This window comes from Argiope bruennichi, chromosome 3, assembly GCF_947563725.1.
Source record: "Argiope bruennichi chromosome 3, qqArgBrue1.1, whole genome shotgun sequence".
Classification (NCBI taxonomy): domain Eukaryota; kingdom Metazoa; phylum Arthropoda; class Arachnida; order Araneae; family Araneidae; genus Argiope; species Argiope bruennichi.
Window position 1 is genome coordinate 38,769,202 of NC_079153.1, and position 12,763 is coordinate 38,781,964.

The following is a 12,763-nucleotide window of genomic DNA, read 5'->3' on the forward strand; positions in this document are numbered from 1 at the left end:
TTGTTTTTTATGCATGTTTCAAAGTTCGAATCGTCTTCTTATCATTAAATTTAAAATCTAGAAAACCACATAATTGGTTTACATAATAATTGATCCAAAATGTCAAGAAAGATCACCATACGTGGACAAGTGCAAATGATTTCGTGACGCTGGAGAAAAAATCATGGATGCCAAACCAAAAGTTGATTGTAATAAATTCCCTTTGAAATTTAATAACTTTTATTCGAATAAAATACATCAGTAATGCTTTACATCGACGGATCCTACTGCATTTTAAACATGGCAGTAGAATATTGTATGAAAGATTGCACAAGTAGTTGTGCCTGAGATTTGCTTATCATCATTCTTAAAGGAGTGAATTGTATCATTTCATAAGTCGTGACTGTGGCAGTTGAGATGACTTTTCCCTTCGTAGACTCTATTTCCTCTGCAGATGCGAGTTGTAATGCGAAATCTGTTGTACGCTTTACGAATTTAATGCTGTAGCTACATTAACCAAGAGCTCTGGTCAAGGCGATAAGCTTTTAAATTAAAAGCGCGATGAAGTCGTAGCGATCATCACGGGTATGCATTCGACATGCAGCACTTATGAGTTTGAGGTGCAGAAAAGCCATGTTGGAAAAAACTGACTCTTTATCATCTTCATATAGCAAGCCATGAGTTAGTTGCAGTAACAGCCGAAGCGTATCTTGAATAAATGTTTCTCAGCCTGGTGTGGGTAACGTGAAAGTAATTAGCGTATTCACTCTATTTCTTCTTTTCGTAAAATATCTGGGACAGCGCGAACGCAGTCCCAACTACCAAAAATTATGCACCCCAAGCAACCGCGATTTGCGGATGTGGCGAACGTCAACCCTCCGAAGTGCAATGGAAGGCCTCTGCTCGGGGGAGCCTCCTTATTGATCAAGGCATCCCCAGTGCCAGGTAAGTATGCGAGCAATCAGCCTGCGAAACTTCATATCTATCATTCTCCAATTCTAAAAGTGGTAACTTGACTTGACGAAAATGATTTTATATCCATGCAGATTCTTGAATTTCATTGGCAATCCGAAGATCGACTTTAGATTTCCTCCACACTGTTAAAACAAATTTTCCCATTCTATCGTAACACAATATGACACGTCAGTCAGACAAGAAGAATTTTAAGAATCACTCCTTTCTTTTGTGGGAAATTTTCAGAAGCAAAAATATTTACAGGACCATAATACTATCAATCCAAGTGATGAGCAACGGCGATATGCAGAAATGGAATGTCTTGTGTAAAAAAGAAAGGCTGTCTTTTGGTGAGAGAATAATGCATCTTCTAATCTCTCTGGTGATTGAAGAATTTTTCTCTTCGAAGTAGTTAGTATCTTCGCTTTTCATTGGAATTCATAATAGGTGTTTTATTTGCATTTTGTTCTATTGTGTTGTCGTCTCAGTTTTGCACATTTATTTGTATCTCGAAAAAGAGTAGCACGTACAGATGATTTCGATGTATGGCGATAGCACACGACATGAAAAATGAGAAAATGGAAGGAAAAAAATGAAAATACCTCGGACGGATATATATATATTTTTTTTAAATCAAAACAAAATTTTAATTAGCAAGTTTACTTTCAATCCGGAAATCGCATATCGTTTTACACTTTGGATGGCACTCTTCTGTTATGCATTCGTTTCTTGAAATGGTGATATTCCGAAAGAGAAGAACATGGCTTTGCAACTTTTAAAATGTTCGATGTCGATTTCTGGCCGAACGTCCGGCAATGCTCAAATGAAATCTGAAATAATCATTCAGCATTGCCCCTCGTAAACATGCAATTTCCGGTGCATTACCACTATGTAAATAGCAGAGCTACGGTAGGGTATATATAGGAACCGGCACTGAAATGTGTTTGTACTCGCTTCGGCAGTACATATACTAAAATTGGAACGATACAGAGAAGATTAGCATGGCCCCTGCGCAAGGATGACACGCAAAATCGTGAAGCGTTCCACATTTTTTGCTTGATACTAATTTCCTTTGGAGAATGTTCTTGTTACGTGTCAGATAAGTGCAATGTCTCGTCAAAGTGAAATTTAAACAAATTAGATTTCGAGCACTTTGTTAATTTCAATAAGTCTTTTATAGCAATTAATATGTTTTTAGTATTCAAAAATAATTTATGAAATTTGAAATGAGGGTTTCACTTCTCGGAACATTATAAGAACTCGCAATTTTATGCAGTGTTATCGCGACTAAGACAAAACTACTGCTGCTCTTCAAAATTGATAACAAGACGGGGAAAGTTGGGAACACTAATTATCATGAATGAAGAAAACGCTAGAAACTTAAAATTGGAGGAGGAAATTTTTAAAAGAATCATTTTGAGGGAGAGGATGATTAAGTGTTTTCCAGGTTAGCAATTTCTATCTTGCCGATAACAAATTAGTAATTCGCCAAAAATATATTGAGATTATTTGCGGTCAGAATGAGGGAATAATAATTATAAACAATATTTTCGAAAATTCAATTATTTGCTCTAAAACTAAACTAAATTTAATACTGGAAGACTGGTGTGTTCCTAAAAATAAACATAGGCTTGGAAAAAAAAATTAAATTGAAATTTATGAAATTTTTAAAATGAAATTTCTATTTCTAATTTTTATCGACTGAAGGTACTCAGTACTATCTATTCGGAGAAAAAAGTAGAAAACTTTTAATTACCAGTTCGCATACCTCTAAAATTGAAAGCATTATTTAAATTGAAACTTTTTCTATAACTCACGGGAGCGCGAAGCTTTCAGGCCCGTTTCCCATGATCGCTCGTCTCCGCGATCGCAGATCTGGTGTGAGAGGTGTCGGCTCAGCTTCATTCCTAGGTGCTCCCACCGTCTCTCAATAGGCGGTTGAGATTTCTTGTGACAGGATATTATAAAACTTGTCCAGTTTTCAGGTGTCCGGCTCTTTCTCCAACTCTCTCTCTTGTTAGGGTGTAGGTAATAAAAAGACGACCCTGAACACTTGGCGCTCCCTCCGCGTGGCACTGCAAGGTGCAGTTTGCCCTCTTTTACTGCAGCTCTAAAAATTTTAAATGGAGGATCTGATGTTTCCAGTGCTCTTACTATAGTTTCTCAATAATTTGTTTCAATTATTTGATTAGTTTCGATTCAAGAGAAATTAATTTTACGAAAATTTCACAGCACAAAAATAATCTTTGCATCATCTTAAAGTTTAAAAAAATTATTTAATTTTTCTATGATAATGTTTGATAGTCACATACTTCCAATGATACTTTGGCACAACACTGTTTCTGGTTGAATTTTTCGTTCCTTTCCTTTGTCAATATTTAAAAAAGAAAAGAAAAGACTCTGATCATATTTTAAAACAATGCATTACTTTACTGAAGCGAAACTCAGATTCCAACATTGCTATGAATATTTCATACAAGCTTTTGTCTATTATTGCTGATGATAAAAATGCGAAGATACGTCTCGTATCATTATACATTCTCAGTACTTTTCAGTGCAAGGTCTATTTTCATTATATGGTTCGAAACTTTAGTGTGCTTATATTATACGTTTAACATTACAATCAATGTATGGGTGTGTGTGTGTGGGGGGGGGATTGTAAATTGCCCCCATTTTCAAATACCGGATATCTTTCCTGAGATGTAATGGGATGTATAAAAATAAAAACAAAAAATTAGGGAAATGCCTAGCACCGTGAACAGAATGGTGTAACACTCCTACAGTATATCAATTATATGACTGTCAAAATTTGAAGTTCGGGGGTATTTTAATGAGAAATCTATTGAGATAAAGTTACACATATACTATTATTTATCTGAAATTTTTAACAACCGTTAATTCCATCGGACCGACTGATCGTCAAAGGCGGTTAGAATTACAGAAAATTTCTAACAAAAGAGTATTTTTATTTTTTCGAAGGTTATAAGCGCGTAGCAAAACGTGGACCGAAAGGGCATAGTAACGTTTACGATGTCATTTCGAATGAATAGAGTTTAATACCCGAGAGCTTGCAAACGCCTCCGAAGTGTGGCGCAGCGATCGCTCAAAGAGTAAATGCGAAATACATTATTCTGCATGTGATTGCTCTTAATGAATATGATCGTTCTAAATTAGCGGTTTAATTCGCAATAATTTGAAGCCAAATAAATTGCATTGATTCTGGATGTAGTACGGAAAATCACGAACTTATATTATTTATAAACAAAGAATAGATGGCGCTCGCTACCTTTCATTTTATGCGACGACTTTCGTACTACTCACTCGAACACTACGAATGCATTTACTTCTAATTGTCAATGCACATTTTCCTTTGAACACTTTCTCTTAATATAGCTTTTGAAATTTTTAATCTAATTATGAATATATAGGCATATTATTCCTTTTAATACAGCTATTTCTTGTTATTTTGTTTTTTATGCATGTTTCAAAGTTCGAATCGTCTTCTTATCATTAAATTTAAAATCTAGAAAACCACATAATTGGTTTACATAATAATTGATCCAAAATGTCAAGAAAGATCACCATACGTGGACAAGTGCAAATGATTTCGTGACGCTGGAGAAAAAATCATGGATGCCAAACCAAAAGTTGATTGTAATAAATTCCCTTTGAAATTTAATAACTTTTATTCGAATAAAATACATCAGTAATGCTTTACATCGACGGATCCTACTGCATTTTAAACATGGCAGTAGAATATTGTATGAAAGATTGCACAAGTAGTTGTGCCTGAGATTTGCTTATCATCATTCTTAAAGGAGTGAATTGTATCATTTCATAAGTCGTGACTGTGGCAGTTGAGATGACTTTTCCCTTCGTAGACTCTATTTCCTCTGCAGATGCGAGTTGTAATGCGAAATCTGTTGTACGCTTTACGAATTTAATGCTGTAGCTACATTAACCAAGAGCTCTGGTCAAGGCGATAAGCTTTTAAATTAAAAGCGCGATGAAGTCGTAGCGATCATCACGGGTATGCATTCGACATGCAGCACTTATGAGTTTGAGGTGCAGAAAAGCCATGTTGGAAAAAACTGACTCTTTATCATCTTCATATAGCAAGCCATGAGTTAGTTGCAGTAACAGCCGAAGCGTATCTTGAATAAATGTTTCTCAGCCTGGTGTGGGTAACGTGAAAGTAATTAGCGTATTCACTCTATTTCTTCTTTTCGTAAAATATCTGGGACAGCGCGAACGCAGTCCCAACTACCAAAAATTATGCACCCCAAGCAACCGCGATTTGCGGATGTGGCGAACGTCAACCCTCCGAAGTGCAATGGAAGGCCTCTGCTCGGGGGAGCCTCCTTATTGATCAAGGCATCCCCAGTGCCAGGTAAGTATGCGAGCAATCAGCCTGCGAAACTTCATATCTATCATTCTCCAATTCTAAAAGTGGTAACTTGACTTGACGAAAATGATTTTATATCCATGCAGATTCTTGAATTTCATTGGCAATCCGAAGATCGACTTTAGATTTCCTCCACACTGTTAAAACAAATTTTCCCATTCTATCGTAACACAATATGACACGTCAGTCAGACAAGAAGAATTTTAAGAATCACTCCTTTCTTTTGTGGGAAATTTTCAGAAGCAAAAATATTTACAGGACCATAATACTATCAATCCAAGTGATGAGCAACGGCGATATGCAGAAATGGAATGTCTTGTGTAAAAAAGAAAGGCTGTCTTTTGGTGAGAGAATAATGCATCTTCTAATCTCTCTGGTGATTGAAGAATTTTTCTCTTCGAAGTAGTTAGTATCTTCGCTTTTCATTGGAATTCATAATAGGTGTTTTATTTGCATTTTGTTCTATTGTGTTGTCGTCTCAGTTTTGCACATTTATTTGTATCTCGAAAAAGAGTAGCACGTACAGATGATTTCGATGTATGGCGATAGCACACGACATGAAAAATGAGAAAATGGAAGGAAAAAAATGAAAATACCTCGGACGGATATATATATATTTTTTTTAAATCAAAACAAAATTTTAATTAGCAAGTTTACTTTCAATCCGGAAATCGCATATCGTTTTACACTTTGGATGGCACTCTTCTGTTATGCATTCGTTTCTTGAAATGGTGATATTCCGAAAGAGAAGAACATGGCTTTGCAACTTTTAAAATGTTCGATGTCGATTTCTGGCCGAACGTCCGGCAATGCTCAAATGAAATCTGAAATAATCATTCAGCATTGCCCCTCGTAAACATGCAATTTCCGGTGCATTACCACTATGTAAATAGCAGAGCTACGGTAGGGTATATATAGGAACCGGCACTGAAATGTGTTTGTACTCGCTTCGGCAGTACATATACTAAAATTGGAACGATACAGAGAAGATTAGCATGGCCCCTGCGCAAGGATGACACGCAAAATCGTGAAGCGTTCCACATTTTTTGCTTGATACTAATTTCCTTTGGAGAATGTTCTTGTTACGTGTCAGATAAGTGCAATGTCTCGTCAAAGTGAAATTTAAACAAATTAGATTTCGAGCACTTTGTTAATTTCAATAAGTCTTTTATAGCAATTAATATGTTTTTAGTATTCAAAAATAATTTATGAAATTTGAAATGAGGGTTTCACTTCTCGGAACATTATAAGAACTCGCAATTTTATGCAGTGTTATCGCGACTAAGACAAAACTACTGCTGCTCTTCAAAATTGATAACAAGACGGGGAAAGTTGGGAACACTAATTATCATGAATGAAGAAAACGCTAGAAACTTAAAATTGGAGGAGGAAATTTTTAAAAGAATCATTTTGAGGGAGAGGATGATTAAGTGTTTTCCAGGTTAGCAATTTCTATCTTGCCGATAACAAATTAGTAATTCGCCAAAAATATATTGAGATTATTTGCGGTCAGAATGAGGGAATAATAATTATAAACAATATTTTCGAAAATTCAATTATTTGCTCTAAAACTAAACTAAATTTAATACTGGAAGACTGGTGTGTTCCTAAAAATAAACATAGGCTTGGAAAAAAAAATTAAATTGAAATTTATGAAATTTTTAAAATGAAATTTCTATTTCTAATTTTTATCGACTGAAGGTACTCAGTACTATCTATTCGGAGAAAAAAGTAGAAAACTTTTAATTACCAGTTCGCATACCTCTAAAATTGAAAGCATTATTTAAATTGAAACTTTTTCTATAACTCACGGGAGCGCGAAGCTTTCAGGCCCGTTTCCCATGATCGCTCGTCTCCGCGATCGCAGATCTGGTGTGAGAGGTGTCGGCTCAGCTTCATTCCTAGGTGCTCCCACCGTCTCTCAATAGGCGGTTGAGATTTCTTGTGACAGGATATTATAAAACTTGTCCAGTTTTCAGGTGTCCGGCTCTTTCTCCAACTCTCTCTCTTGTTAGGGTGTAGGTAATAAAAAGACGACCCTGAACACTTGGCGCTCCCTCCGCGTGGCACTGCAAGGTGCAGTTTGCCCTCTTTTACTGCAGCTCTAAAAATTTTAAATGGAGGATCTGATGTTTCCAGTGCTCTTACTATAGTTTCTCAATAATTTGTTTCAATTATTTGATTAGTTTCGATTCAAGAGAAATTAATTTTACGAAAATTTCACAGCACAAAAATAATCTTTGCATCATCTTAAAGTTTAAAAAAATTATTTAATTTTTCTATGATAATGTTTGATAGTCACATACTTCCAATGATACTTTGGCACAACACTGTTTCTGGTTGAATTTTTCGTTCCTTTCCTTTGTCAATATTTAAAAAAGAAAAGAAAAGACTCTGATCATATTTTAAAACAATGCATTACTTTACTGAAGCGAAACTCAGATTCCAACATTGCTATGAATATTTCATACAAGCTTTTGTCTATTATTGCTGATGATAAAAATGCGAAGATACGTCTCGTATCATTATACATTCTCAGTACTTTTCAGTGCAAGGTCTATTTTCATTATATGGTTCGAAACTTTAGTGTGCTTATATTATACGTTTAACATTACAATCAATGTATGGGTGTGTGTGTGTGGGGGGGGATTGTAAATTGCCCCCATTTTCAAATACCGGATATCTTTCCTGAGATGTAATGGGATGTATAAAAATAAAAACAAAAAATTAGGGAAATGCCTAGCACCGTGAACAGAATGGTGTAACACTCCTACAGTATATCAATTATATGACTGTCAAAATTTGAAGTTCGGGGGTATTTTAATGAGAAATCTATTGAGATAAAGTTACACATATACTATTATTTATCTGAAATTTTTAACAACCGTTAATTCCATCGGACCGACTGATCGTCAAAGGCGGTTAGAATTACAGAAAATTTCTAACAAAAGAGTATTTTTATTTTTTCGAAGGTTATAAGCGCGTAGCAAAACGTGGACCGAAAGGGCATAGTAACGTTTACGATGTCATTTCGAATGAATAGAGTTTAATACCCGAGAGCTTGCAAACGCCTCCGAAGTGTGGCGCAGCGATCGCTCAAAGAGTAAATGCGAAATACATTATTCTGCATGTGATTGCTCTTAATGAATATGATCGTTCTAAATTAGCGGTTTAATTCGCAATAATTTGAAGCCAAATAAATTGCATTGATTCTGATGTAGTACGGAAAATCACGAACTTATATTATTTATAAACAAAGAATAGATGGCGCTCGCTACCTTTCATTTTATGCGACGACTTTCGTACTACTCACTCGAACACTACGAATGCATTTACTTCTAATTGTCAATGCACATTTTCCTTTGAACACTTTCTCTTAATATAGCTTTTGAAATTTTTAATCTAATTATGAATATATAGGCATATTATTCCTTTTAATACAGCTATTTCTTGTTATTTTGTTTTTTATGCATGTTTCAAAGTTCGAATCGTCTTCTTATCATTAAATTTAAAATCTAGAAAACCACATAATTGGTTTACATAATAATTGATCCAAAATGTCAAGAAAGATCACCATACGTGGACAAGTGCAAATGATTTCGTGACGCTGGAGAAAAAATCATGGATGCCAAACCAAAAGTTGATTGTAATAAATTCCCTTTGAAATTTAATAACTTTTATTCGAATAAAATACATCAGTAATGCTTTACATCGACGGATCCTACTGCATTTTAAACATGGCAGTAGAATATTGTATGAAAGATTGCACAAGTAGTTGTGCCTGAGATTTGCTTATCATCATTCTTAAAGGAGTGAATTGTATCATTTCATAAGTCGTGACTGTGGCAGTTGAGATGACTTTTCCCTTCGTAGACTCTATTTCCTCTGCAGATGCGAGTTGTAATGCGAAATCTGTTGTACGCTTTACGAATTTAATGCTGTAGCTACATTAACCAAGAGCTCTGGTCAAGGCGATAAGCTTTTAAATTAAAAGCGCGATGAAGTCGTAGCGATCATCACGGGTATGCATTCGACATGCAGCACTTATGAGTTTGAGGTGCAGAAAAGCCATGTTGGAAAAAACTGACTCTTTATCATCTTCATATAGCAAGCCATGAGTTAGTTGCAGTAACAGCCGAAGCGTATCTTGAATAAATGTTTCTCAGCCTGGTGTGGGTAACGTGAAAGTAATTAGCGTATTCACTCTATTTCTTCTTTTCGTAAAATATCTGGGACAGCGCGAACGCAGTCCCAACTACCAAAAATTATGCACCCCAAGCAACCGCGATTTGCGGATGTGGCGAACGTCAACCCTCCGAAGTGCAATGGAAGGCCTCTGCTCGGGGGAGCCTCCTTATTGATCAAGGCATCCCCAGTGCCAGGTAAGTATGCGAGCAATCAGCCTGCGAAACTTCATATCTATCATTCTCCAATTCTAAAAGTGGTAACTTGACTTGACGAAAATGATTTTATATCCATGCAGATTCTTGAATTTCATTGGCAATCCGAAGATCGACTTTAGATTTCCTCCACACTGTTAAAACAAATTTTCCCATTCTATCGTAACACAATATGACACGTCAGTCAGACAAGAAGAATTTTAAGAATCACTCCTTTCTTTTGTGGGAAATTTTCAGAAGCAAAAATATTTACAGGACCATAATACTATCAATCCAAGTGATGAGCAACGGCGATATGCAGAAATGGAATGTCTTGTGTAAAAAAGAAAGGCTGTCTTTTGGTGAGAGAATAATGCATCTTCTAATCTCTCTGGTGATTGAAGAATTTTTCTCTTCGAAGTAGTTAGTATCTTCGCTTTTCATTGGAATTCATAATAGGTGTTTTATTTGCATTTTGTTCTATTGTGTTGTCGTCTCAGTTTTGCACATTTATTTGTATCTCGAAAAAGAGTAGCACGTACAGATGATTTCGATGTATGGCGATAGCACACGACATGAAAAATGAGAAAATGGAAGGAAAAAAATGAAAATACCTCGGACGGATATATATATATTTTTTTTAAATCAAAACAAAATTTTAATTAGCAAGTTTACTTTCAATCCGGAAATCGCATATCGTTTTACACTTTGGATGGCACTCTTCTGTTATGCATTCGTTTCTTGAAATGGTGATATTCCGAAAGAGAAGAACATGGCTTTGCAACTTTTAAAATGTTCGATGTCGATTTCTGGCCGAACGTCCGGCAATGCTCAAATGAAATCTGAAATAATCATTCAGCATTGCCCCTCGTAAACATGCAATTTCCGGTGCATTACCACTATGTAAATAGCAGAGCTACGGTAGGGTATATATAGGAACCGGCACTGAAATGTGTTTGTACTCGCTTCGGCAGTACATATACTAAAATTGGAACGATACAGAGAAGATTAGCATGGCCCCTGCGCAAGGATGACACGCAAAATCGTGAAGCGTTCCACATTTTTTGCTTGATACTAATTTCCTTTGGAGAATGTTCTTGTTACGTGTCAGATAAGTGCAATGTCTCGTCAAAGTGAAATTTAAACAAATTAGATTTCGAGCACTTTGTTAATTTCAATAAGTCTTTTATAGCAATTAATATGTTTTTAGTATTCAAAAATAATTTATGAAATTTGAAATGAGGGTTTCACTTCTCGGAACATTATAAGAACTCGCAATTTTATGCAGTGTTATCGCGACTAAGACAAAACTACTGCTGCTCTTCAAAATTGATAACAAGACGGGGAAAGTTGGGAACACTAATTATCATGAATGAAGAAAACGCTAGAAACTTAAAATTGGAGGAGGAAATTTTTAAAAGAATCATTTTGAGGGAGAGGATGATTAAGTGTTTTCCAGGTTAGCAATTTCTATCTTGCCGATAACAAATTAGTAATTCGCCAAAAATATATTGAGATTATTTGCGGTCAGAATGAGGGAATAATAATTATAAACAATATTTTCGAAAATTCAATTATTTGCTCTAAAACTAAACTAAATTTAATACTGGAAGACTGGTGTGTTCCTAAAAATAAACATAGGCTTGGAAAAAAAAATTAAATTGAAATTTATGAAATTTTTAAAATGAAATTTCTATTTCTAATTTTTATCGACTGAAGGTACTCAGTACTATCTATTCGGAGAAAAAAGTAGAAAACTTTTAATTACCAGTTCGCATACCTCTAAAATTGAAAGCATTATTTAAATTGAAACTTTTTCTATAACTCACGGGAGCGCGAAGCTTTCAGGCCCGTTTCCCATGATCGCTCGTCTCCGCGATCGCAGATCTGGTGTGAGAGGTGTCGGCTCAGCTTCATTCCTAGGTGCTCCCACCGTCTCTCAATAGGCGGTTGAGATTTCTTGTGACAGGATATTATAAAACTTGTCCAGTTTTCAGGTGTCCGGCTCTTTCTCCAACTCTCTCTCTTGTTAGGGTGTAGGTAATAAAAAGACGACCCTGAACACTTGGCGCTCCCTCCGCGTGGCACTGCAAGGTGCAGTTTGCCCTCTTTTACTGCAGCTCTAAAAATTTTAAATGGAGGATCTGATGTTTCCAGTGCTCTTACTATAGTTTCTCAATAATTTGTTTCAATTATTTGATTAGTTTCGATTCAAGAGAAATTAATTTTACGAAAATTTCACAGCACAAAAATAATCTTTGCATCATCTTAAAGTTTAAAAAAATTATTTAATTTTTCTATGATAATGTTTGATAGTCACATACTTCCAATGATACTTTGGCACAACACTGTTTCTGGTTGAATTTTTCGTTCCTTTCCTTTGTCAATATTTAAAAAAGAAAAGAAAAGACTCTGATCATATTTTAAAACAATGCATTACTTTACTGAAGCGAAACTCAGATTCCAACATTGCTATGAATATTTCATACAAGCTTTTGTCTATTATTGCTGATGATAAAAATGCGAAGATACGTCTCGTATCATTATACATTCTCAGTACTTTTCAGTGCAAGGTCTATTTTCATTATATGGTTCGAAACTTTAGTGTGCTTATATTATACGTTTAACATTACAATCAATGTATGGGTGTGTGTGTGTGGGGGGGGGGATTGTAAATTGCCCCCATTTTCAAATACCGGATATCTTTCCTGAGATGTAATGGGATGTATAAAAATAAAAACAAAAAATTAGGGAAATGCCTAGCACCGTGAACAGAATGGTGTAACACTCCTACAGTATATCAATTATATGACTGTCAAAATTTGAAGTTCGGGGGTATTTTAATGAGAAATCTATTGAGATAAAGTTACACATATACTATTATTTATCTGAAATTTTTAACAACCGTTAATTCCATCGGACCGACTGATCGTCAAAGGCGGTTAGAATTACAGAAAATTTCTAACAAAAGAGTATTTTTATTTTTTCGAAGGTTATAAGCGCGTAGCAAAACGTGGACCGAAAGGGCATAGTAACGTTTACGATG

The 12,763-nt window shown here is 35.4% G+C and overlaps 6 non-coding genes across 6 annotated transcripts; 3 read left to right on the plus strand and 3 right to left on the minus strand.

The window, feature by feature from the left end:
* Nucleotides 1–771: 771 nt before the first annotated feature.
* LOC129964371 (U1 spliceosomal RNA) lies at nt 772–932 on the minus strand. The gene has a single exon (XR_008784151.1). It is a non-coding gene; the product is annotated as a U1 spliceosomal RNA (small nuclear RNA).
* Nucleotides 933–1,879: 947 nt separating this feature from the next.
* On the plus strand, nt 1,880–1,986 carry LOC129964328 (U6 spliceosomal RNA). The gene has a single exon (XR_008784112.1). It is a non-coding gene; the product is annotated as a U6 spliceosomal RNA (small nuclear RNA).
* A 3,184-nt stretch (nt 1,987–5,170) lies between these two features.
* LOC129964376 (U1 spliceosomal RNA) lies at nt 5,171–5,331 on the minus strand. The gene has a single exon (XR_008784155.1). It is a non-coding gene; the product is annotated as a U1 spliceosomal RNA (small nuclear RNA).
* Nucleotides 5,332–6,278: 947 nt separating this feature from the next.
* Nucleotides 6,279–6,385, plus strand: LOC129964329 (U6 spliceosomal RNA). Its single transcript, XR_008784113.1, has one exon. It is a non-coding gene; the product is annotated as a U6 spliceosomal RNA (small nuclear RNA).
* Nucleotides 6,386–9,567: 3,182 nt separating this feature from the next.
* LOC129964377 (U1 spliceosomal RNA) lies at nt 9,568–9,728 on the minus strand. Its single transcript, XR_008784156.1, has one exon. It is a non-coding gene; the product is annotated as a U1 spliceosomal RNA (small nuclear RNA).
* Nucleotides 9,729–10,675: 947 nt separating this feature from the next.
* On the plus strand, nt 10,676–10,782 carry LOC129964332 (U6 spliceosomal RNA). The gene has a single exon (XR_008784114.1). It is a non-coding gene; the product is annotated as a U6 spliceosomal RNA (small nuclear RNA).
* The last annotated feature ends 1,981 nt before the right edge of the window (nt 10,783–12,763 follow it).